This window comes from Echeneis naucrates, chromosome 18 (assembly GCF_900963305.1).
Source record: "Echeneis naucrates chromosome 18, fEcheNa1.1, whole genome shotgun sequence".
Classification (NCBI taxonomy): domain Eukaryota; kingdom Metazoa; phylum Chordata; class Actinopteri; order Carangiformes; family Echeneidae; genus Echeneis; species Echeneis naucrates.
The window spans coordinates 15,340,217-15,350,508 of NC_042528.1; the positions used below are offsets into that span (position 1 = coordinate 15,340,217).

Here is a 10,292-nt window from a genome sequence, read left to right on the forward strand (position 1 = left end):
ATGGAAATAAAGCCTTGTTGAAATAAACTCATGGGTGCCATCATGTAAAAAGATGTTTTGTCTCTTACAGCCAAACCACCCTGAACGCGCATTGCGCATGTACAGAGCCGGTGAGACGCCAAAGAGAGACACAGAGAGGAAACAGGACAGAGAGAGTGATTACAACGAGCATGGAAAACGGACTGAAAAACAGAAAAACCGGCAGAGAGAAAACCGAAATAACGGACAAGAAAACTAGTTATGAAAAAGAACTGACTCTGCACATCGAGCTGAACGGAGAAGACGGATGATGACGATGGGACTGATGAAATGCATCAGAGAGCTGTGTGGAGGACTCATTGCCTGCAGATATATAAGAAGAAATAAATGTGAAATTACAATGACGAACCTGACCGGGAAAAAACAGACTGATGGACGGTTTCAAAACGGGATGAGCTGGTGGTGTCCTTCCTGGGACTGCCTGGTTCCCCTTTACGCTGATTTGCCGCTGAGCCGTACGTAGTTTCCATGTTACCGTACGTACTGAAGGAAGAAACGCAAATAGAGACACAGCTGAGTGTACGGAAAGCTAAACGGGACAATACAGCGTGTATGTTACTGATATGTTATTTATTACATTAAAACAAGAAACGGAGAACGCATTTGTTAGACCATTCATTGTTAATCTTTGTGTAAATGGATGCCAGCTAGCCTAGCTGTGGGAGAGCAGCTCACGTTAAGTCAACCTCACTGCCGGATCACTGACACTAGTTAGTCCATTCAAAATGGGCTGCTGGCTAACTGGTTAGCATGCTCGACTGACGAACTGAAGACATTATTTTTGACGTATAATGTTACTATAGCTTACTGTTCATTTGGAAACGGACGGAGCACTTCGGAATGACACATTTCTGCTCCTCAGAAACACCCACCGGATAGCGTCCATTTTTTTTATTTATAATTCAGGAGCTCATTGAACGTTAGTTTATCCGTTTTATCCGACATAAACATACATTCACATGACAAACACACATCCTGGCCAACCGAATTTATTAACTTTGTGCCCTTTAGAAACTGGATTGGGAATTAAGTTACGCCATATTTAAATTCCGAGTAGGTGCATGATTTATACGGAAATCAATAATCCATTCACTGAACACTTGGGCAATGTTTTACTGAAAGCCTTCTCATTATCTGTTATCTGTTGCACCACATGCCCATAAAATAGGCTGTAGGCCGACATTATTGTCACTGTGAAGATCAACAAGTTCAACTGTTGCATAGACGCAATAACAATTGAACAACAAAGCGTGGTATTTATTTATTCATTCAAATTTAGAAATGAATCAACAGGCCTGAACTCGGAGCTAAGGAATGACGAATTTTCAATTAACTCTTTCGTTAAAAACAATACCGAATGCCACAACAGAAGATGAACCACAATTCGAGAAATGTCGTTTTCGCCGCAATTTCACGCAGATCCTCAATCATTTAGGACCACTTCGCTTTCCGTAGAAGGTTGGTCCTGTGGGCGGAGTAAGCTAACGTGGATCTTCAAAGGGGAACCGGAAACGGCCGGAGCTGCTCCACACAAACGGGACTGGCGGTCTTTTGTCCCTCAGCTGGAAAGTGAAGGAGCTAAAATGTCCACAGCAGAAGTCCTGCGGGGTTTTATCACCGACAGACTCGCCGCCGCCTGCCGGGAGATCTTAGCGGCCGTGGACAGAATGGTAGCCGGATATGAGGAGGAGGCTTCGGGCTTCAGGCAGGAGATCGACCGGCAGAGGAGCCAGCTGGAGCTGCTGCAGCCCCGAGTCCTGATCCACAAAACGGGTCGGTTGTTTTTATGAGTGAGAAAGGCTGAGGACTGTATTTGGCAGATGTAGAATGAAGCAGCTGGAGGAATAACTGTGTTCATATTGTAGCTAATAAAGAGGATTCATTATTGAATCGTTTCCTCCAGATGTTCAGCAGCTGATGGTGAAAAAAGAGGTTCCTCCTGAGTTCACCTCCAGTCCGGATCCGAAGGATTCAGAGAGTCCACACCTTAAACAGGAACAGGAGGAGGACCAGGTACCAGGACTGGAGGAGACCAGGAACCCTGTGAGGCCGTTTCAGGTGAAGAGTGAGGATGAAGAGATGAATGAACCGGCCAGGAGCTGTGATCCACAGAGTCCTCTTCAACCAGATCCAGATCCAGAGGAAGAGGTCTCAGACTCCTCTGATACTGAAATCAGTGAGAATGATTCTAATGAAACCAGAGTGGCCCAGTCAGATGCGAAAATAGATGAAGATGATGTAAATGTTACACGTGACAACAATGAGAAACACATCAGCTGCCCTGAGCGTGGGAAAAAAACGTTTTTTCTTAAGACTCATATGAAGACCCACACAGGGGAGAAACATCACCGTTGTGATGTTTGCGGGAAAAGTTTTTTGTGGAAGGGCAATCTTAATTTTCACATGCAAGTTCACGCAGAAGAGAGACCGTTTGGCTGCTCATTTTGTGGCAAAAGATTTAAGCGACAATATGATCTTAAATCACACACGGTAGTCCACACAGGAGAGAAACCCTTCAGCTGTGATGTTTGTGGGAAAAGATTTAACCGAAAGGGAATCTTTAACATGCACATGAGGGTCCATACAGGAGAGAAACCATTCAGCTGTGATGTTTGTGGGAAAATTTTTGAACTAAAGGCAGGCCTTAAAAAACACATGACGGTCCATACAGAGGAGAAATCTTTCAGCTGTGATGTTTGTGGGAAAACGGTTAATTTCATGGAAAACCTTAAAAAACACATGGTAGTCCACACAGAAGAGAGACCATTCAGCTGTGATGTTTGTGGGAAAACATTTAAACTAATGGAAAACCTTAAAAAACACATGGTAGTCCACACAGAAGAGAGACCCTTCAGCTGTGATGTTTGTGGGAAAACATTTAAACTAAGGCGAACCCTGAAATCACACATGGCAGTCCACGCAGAAGTGAGACCCTTCAGCTGTGATGTTTGTGGGAAAAATTTTAAACTAAAGGGAATACTTACAATACACATGAAGGTCCATACAGAAGAGAAACCCTTCAGCTGTGATGTTTGTGGGAAAACATTTAAACTAAAGAAAAACATTAAACCACACATGAAGGTCCATACAGATGAGAAACCCTTCAGCTGTGATGTTTGTGGGAAAACATTTAAAGAAAAGGGAATACTTAAAATACACATGAAGGTCCATACAGAGGAGAAACCCTTTAGCTGTGATGTTTGTGGGAAAACATTTAAACTAAAGAAAAGCATTAAACCACATATGAGGGTCCATACAGAAGAGAAACCCTTCGGCTGTGATGTTTGTGGGAAAAGATTTAAACTAAAGAAACACATTAAACCACATATGAAGGTCCATACAGAAGAGAAACACTTCAGCTGTGATGTTTTTGGGAAAAGATTTAAATGAAAGAAAAGCCTTAAATTACACATGGAGGTCCATACAAAAGGGAAACCATTTGGTTGTGACAACTGTCAAGAAAAAGACAGGATCTTTGCTGGTTGACCAAACGTAAACTGTAACTTGATTGGTCTTTGTTTTTTTTTTTTGCTTTGCTTTGTTTTGTTTTTTTTTTTTGTCCTCGCTCATTTGTGTTTGGGTCAGTGACATATATACCAGAAAAAGTTTTCTTTTTTTATATTTTGGTGTAAAATGAATATTTTCTAAATCATCACTCAATGTGAGACCTATGCCGTCGGTCTTACAACATATTTTCTACGTATTGTGATATTCTTTGCAATAAAATTCTAAAAATATTTGTGACTTTTGCTGATAATATTTTCTATGTATCCTGTGAAAGTTTTCAGATTCTACCATTCATAAAGGTATGTTATTTTCACGTGTAGCAGACTCTGGCTGGCAGAAATGAGATCCACAGGTCACAGTAAGGTCACGGGGATGCTCTTTCACTTCACTTCAACAGAAAACAGGAACTCCCTCAAAAAAATGAGGGACTTGTTTTTCATTTTTTCTTTATTTGACTGTATCTTTTATTTTCTCGCCGATGAGACAGGCAGGAAGTCGGGCTTTCAAAATGCAAGAGAATCCAGTTGGTTTTCAAAACAAAACTGCTGGCAGCGAGCGCGACGAATATGATTAGTCAGATCCAGAGAGAGTTCATTTCTATCACTATTGATAGAAATGAACACAGCTATTGAACTAAAATGAGCTAAAGATGCACTTGCTCTCCCCGTCGGGGAATCGCACCCCAGTCTTCCACGTGAGAAGTGGAGATACTGTCCACTATACTAACTAAGAGCAAGAACGAGGAACATTATGTGGTGTGTGACTTTTGTGAAACCGCCATATGAAACCCCATAGACTTCAATACACTCTGACTTCATTTACAACAATAACACAAGACAACAACAAGACAACAACAAGTTACAGTAATCAGTCCAGGGACATTTCTGTGTGTCTTTGTGCGCATGCGCTCATCCATTTGAAGCGAACGTGAGAGTGACGTATGCATCTGTGTCATGTTGGAGATCAATGAAAGACAGGAAATGCCTTTGATCTCCAGTCACACAGTCTCGTTGTGGAGTTATTAGTTGTTGATGTTGTTTTGAAAAATCTGCATCAGTGAAACATTAATTCATACAAGAGGACATCACGTATATTGTTGGAATAGAAAATCTTATTTTTTCTGTGTGTGCTCCTGAGAAAGAGGCTCAAATCCAAACCCAGGAGACAGAAGTTGAGTGAGTCAGTGAGGAAGAAGCTGCTCGTTCTCCTTCAACAGTTTGATCTGAGGAAAAGTCACTTCCTCAGATCATATGTACGGTAAAAAATTGCTGAATGTGACTTCTATTCTCTTTGCTCTTTTTCCCCTTTCAGTGTTAATTTACAAAAACAACATTAATTCTTGGAGCCATGTTTTCTTCAGATCTAACTCGGATCACTCCAATCAGAGACACTGATGGATTCTTGTGCATAAGTACTTCTCTCTCTTTGTGAGATCAGCTAAATTCATGAGTTCCACTTCTGTTGTTGCTTCTGTCGGCAGAACTCAAAGGTATCTGGCATGACTACGTTTGTGTTTTGAGCTTCATTAACACTCTATGGTGGAGGTCATGACTAAAAAGTGGGAGGAGTCTTTGATCTCTTTGATGTCATTAGAACCTTTGTGACATCACAGAATCAGCATCTCCTTTGATGGTTACTGATGGAACAGGAAAAGGTCAGATCATTCAGGACATTAATGTGACAGTTCATTATATGCTAAAGAAACCTTGTTCAGACTCATGATGGTCAGCCATGTATGTTGGGGGTTTTTTCAGATCCAAAATACATCCCTGTACATCAGAGTGGTGCTGTGGCTTAGTTGGTCAAAGCGCCTGTCTAGTAAACAGGAGATCCTGGGTTCAGTGTCTCATTGATAAAGTTTAAGGTTGTTGAGTTAAATTCATATAAGTTTCATTAAAAGGACACAGCACTCTCTCTGACCAGTCACTTAACTGCACAGTCTTCATGTCTCCCAGCAGTTCCTTGTTGCTAAAGTCAGATGTTGTAGAAAGAAAGTACTTCTGGGTTTTCATCAGCTGTAGGTTACAACGATCAATATTATAGATATGACAGACAGAGTTCTCGATGTTTTCCTGTTAACCAGTGCTGCTGAAAACCTCATGTAGTGTGTATAAACAGCAGAGGATGGTTTCGATCCATCGACCTCTGGGTTATGGGCCCAGCATGCTTCCACTGCACCACTCCGCTCGCTACGTTCAGTTTGCAATGTCCTCTGGAGTTTTGTGTAATTTTTAACCACCACATCCACTTTCTGTCAAAGCGGCTGTGGTGGTTAAAAAGTACTGAGATTTCCACCTGCAGTGTATCAAATGACCACGAGGGGGCAGCTTGGAAAATGAAGTCAGATCTTATTGAGAGCATCTGACTAATCTGAGGCTTCATTTAGAGAACATCTGCTGACAGGTGGGGAATTAGCTCAAATGGTAGAGCGCTTGCTTAGCATGTGAGAGGTAGTGGGAGCGATGCCCACATTCTCCACAAGACTTTAGCTCTTTGTTGGAGATTACAGCAACAAGTGAACTAAACACAGCAGGTCCCTGGGTGGGCTTTGGAGCCTTTTGGTAAACAGAAGCAGGACTGTTGTTGTGTATGGAGCTTTGACTGTTACCTGAACACATCATAAACTTAAGCAGCTGCTCTCCTGCTCACATGTTCTTCACACCATCACAATATATCGATGGTGGGTTGTTTATTTTTATCATTATGCTGCGTTTCAACTCCTTGACGCTTTGAGCTGCAGAAAAAACAAGAGCAGTCGCACCATACAAGCATTTCAAAATAAAAGCCAATTTAGATTATTTTATTTGTATCTTTAGTTCAGATGTAGCAAAGCGCAACAATGCTGTCAATAAGGATCTTTCCCATTTGGGTTATTTGAAGTGATGGTGGCCACTGATGCAACACTCCGTAGCAGCACCACTCTGATGTACAGGGATGTATTTTGGATCTGAAAATACCCCCAACACACGTGGCTGACCATCATGACTCTTACCAAAGTTTCTTTAGCATATAATAAACTGTCACATTAATGTCCTGAATGTGCTGTGTGTAAATAATGAAAAAAAAAAAAAAAAAAAAAAACGCCACAAATGTTCCATCAGTAACCATCAAAGGAGATGCTGATTCTGTGATGTCACAAAGGTTCTAATGACATCAAAGAGATGAAAGACTCCTCCCACTTTTTTGTCATGAAGTCAGGGCGCCACATGGCTCGTTGGTCTACGGGTATGATTCTCGCTTAGGGTGCGAGAGGTCCTGGGTTCAAATCCCGGACGAGCCCATCTGTTGCCTTTCAGTCAATAAGGGTGCTAACTGTTACACTATGGAGCTGTGTGAGGTTTGCTGTCTGGTTGTTAGTTGTGGTGTCTTGGCAACTGAAGAAAGAGCAATGGTAGTTTTGTGGCTCATGCTGTGCTGAGGAGAAGGGATATTGGTGATTGACTGCTTTTCACAGGAGACAAACTTTGGTAGGAGGGTTAGATGATGGTCAGCCACTTACTTTGCAATATTTTCAGATCCTCTGTACATCTTGGTACTTCTTTGTACTACTTTTGTGGTGCTGACATAACATGATGTTCTATCTGTCACCATCTTTGCTGGTCCATGATTATGATGCATATAATGATCTTCATTTGCACGTGCACAGCGTGATTATATATATTTTTATCTTGGCAGGTGACCAATTGTCTGCTAGTTCACGATGTCCTTAAAGGCAGATATTTAGGATAATTCTAGCAGGAATAGCAGGCTGCAACAGGAAAAGTTCCAGTCAGACCTCTCGCACCCGAAGCGAGAATCATACCCCTAGACCAACGAGCCATTGACAGCAGGACATTTATGGCATTTAAAATGTAGTCAAACGTTTTCTGAGCATTGATCATACACTACAACATTTAGTATCCTTCCTAACCTATTCTCGCTTCTTGGCGATATTAAATATCTGTCCCAGTGGCCTAATGGAACTAACTGCTTATAAATGTCTCACTGGATCAAAAGTGGTGCAGCAGGACATGTTTTTCTGATGAGCCATTTAATTTCTTCACATCACATTTCACATCACTATTTCCCATTATTTTAGATGGACACACATCACCATTTGATTTTATTTCAATTCATATTTTATTTCAATAACTTTGAATGCCATTTTAAATATCTGGATGTTCAGTCATTTGTGCTTTTATTCTGTGGATAACAAAGATATTCTTTCATTTTATTATTCTCGCTTCGGTCGAAAAAAAAGCCGAGTCCAGTCGAGGAGAGCCAATCATCAGAGAATCCGTGCAGATATAACCCCCCTGGGGTTATTTTGATGGACACACCATGAGGCCAATCACATGAGAGGACAAACTGATGTTTTCACAATAATATTCAGCTGGTAAATTGACATAGATATGAAGTTTCACTGACTGTTCTGTCTTTACATGAGGGAGGCAGGAAGTCAGACTTTCTGTGGACTGTGTACTTTGAATCCACTGATCTGAGTTCAGCTCTCAGTGGAACCTCTGCCATCTGATTTAGTGTGAGAGGGATTGAGCATAACCTTCACCTATATAACATGTACCCACCACCCAAAACAGAGAGAAGGCTTCATCAGATGATTTCTCTTTTCTGCTGCTGCCTCTGTGGTTAGGTAAAGGTCCAAAGAGGATGTAGATCAGTGGTAGACGTTCATCAAAGTAACAGGACATGCTCGTGGTAGGTCCATTGGTGTGAAGTAAATTCCCATACCGGGAGTTGAACCCGGGCCACCTGGGTGAAAACCAGGAATCCTGACCGCTAGACCATATGGGACATGTGCGGTGTGGGATAACATTTTTATGTTATGGGGTAAATCACCTGGATTTTTCAATAATAAAAAGGCTTTCCCTGACCGGGAATCGAACCGTAAATTATCCTGTTGTAAAAGGCTTGTTGCTCTAGGGGTATGATTCTCGCGGGTGTGAGAGGGCCTGTGTTCAACTCCCAGACGAGCCCTTGGTATTATGTCGCCAATATCAGTTCCTGACCATCATGACTCTTCCCAAAGTTTGTCTCCTATGAAAAGCGGTCAATCACCAAATTTCCATCTGCTCAACACAGCAACAACCACTTTGTTTTGTCCAGAAACTGCAAGCAAAAGCTGTAATACAGGAAGTGATGAGCAGGAACTCCACTGAGAGTGAAGCACGTCTGGGGTTTGGATGAAGGATGTCCTGTTTACAAGACAGACACTTTAAGAAGCTCAGCATCAGTACTGACAGTTTCTCTGCAGTTTCATCTGGAGAGTTGGACCTGGTAGACCTCCAAACCTATCTGGGTCTGAAAATAGACAACAAAACAAGCCTGAGATGCTGCAAATGTGATGCCTATGTTTGTACAGCCCACTCTGACCTGAGTGTCTAATGCCACGTGCATGAATTCACATACACACAAACACACACACCTTTTTGTATTGTTTTAAAGTCAGCTCTGCCTGGATACAACAGTGGTCAGGGCTGTATGATGTATGTTTATACTGAAACACTGACAGCTCTCCTCCATCTCCCTCTTTTACTTACTCTGGGTTCCAGCCCTCGTTGGTGCAGCAGGCAGCACGTCAGTCTCATAATCTGAAGGGTTAGGGTTACCGCCAGTAAAGGGGCTAATGTTCATTGTATGCTGAAGATACCTCATCCTAAGTATCCCACAAAGTCATGACTCCTGCCAAATCATGAAATTTTCTCCTCCAAACCTTTGGACACAGCTTTGAGCTTTCTCACAGGTGTCATTATTTCAGTGAAGATGTATTTATGGATGTATTCCCCCTGAATCCTGCGATTCACAGCTTCCACCAAATGGAGCCAAATAAGACACAAAACTTATTGTGATGTGAGTCTGAAGAGCTGCTGCCTTTGATACATCACCTGATGATGTCACAGTACTCACAGAATGAAACTCTTCCTTTGAAGCTGCTTTGAAGAATTTCCAAAATCACATGTGATTCAGATGTAAACACAAAGGCTGCATCCACTGTCAGCATTCAGAACGGCTGAGAAGATTATTGATCATTCATTGACTGATTATTAATGATCAGCTCAGAAGCAAACAGTGTATCTGAAGCACAGGACAGAGTTCTGCTCTCCAAAAATCCCTCAATTACTGCTCCACAGCAGCCTGTGACGTGTCTCTCCTGACAATGTGCTTCATTATCAACAATGGAGATGCCAGGGATTGAACCCGGGGCCTCATACATGCAAAGCATGCGCTCTACCACTGAGCTACATCCCCTGCAGTTAGTTGTTTTCATGGGCCAAGTTTCACATGTTCCCAAGCATATTTGAGACTCTCCACAGCCTTAAAATATGACACAGCTGAGTGCTGTTGTTCGGACTCATCTAAAAGGATGAGAGCACTCACTGGTGATCAGTTACCATTTACCAGCTACCAGCAGTCATGGTCACATACTCTTCTCTCCTCCAAACCTTTGAGGTTTCCTGTCTCAATCTGATGTTCATTTGATTTAGGCTCCATGAGTGTGACTGAGTGTTTTTTTTTCCCATTTGTGTTTCCTTCCTCTACAATAGAGAGTGAGAACGTGTTGGAAAAACATGTGACATGCTTCTTATGTGAGGTGATGATCAGGGATCGCCTCTCTGTTCAGCTTCATTGGCTCGTACAGTCATTTCCCATATGATCTGTCAGTGAGGATTCCACAAAATTACCATCGCTGTTGCCAAGATACTGCAACTAACCTCACACAGCTCCATAGTGTAACAGATCACAGCGCT

At 42.1% G+C, this 10,292-nt stretch overlaps 3 non-coding genes across 3 annotated transcripts; 1 reads left to right on the forward strand and 2 right to left on the reverse strand.

Moving 5' to 3' along the window:
• The first annotated feature begins 6,754 nt into the window (after positions 1–6,754).
• Positions 6,755–6,826, forward strand: trnap-agg (transfer RNA proline (anticodon AGG)). Its single transcript has one exon. It is a non-coding gene; the product is annotated as a tRNA-Pro (tRNA).
• Positions 6,827–8,265: 1,439 nt separating this feature from the next.
• Positions 8,266–8,337, reverse strand: trnae-uuc (transfer RNA glutamic acid (anticodon UUC)). The gene has a single exon. It is a non-coding gene; the product is annotated as a tRNA-Glu (tRNA).
• A 1,383-nt stretch (positions 8,338–9,720) lies between these two features.
• Positions 9,721–9,792, reverse strand: trnaa-ugc (transfer RNA alanine (anticodon UGC)). Its single transcript has one exon. It is a non-coding gene; the product is annotated as a tRNA-Ala (tRNA).
• Between the last annotated feature and the right edge of the window lie 500 nt (positions 9,793–10,292).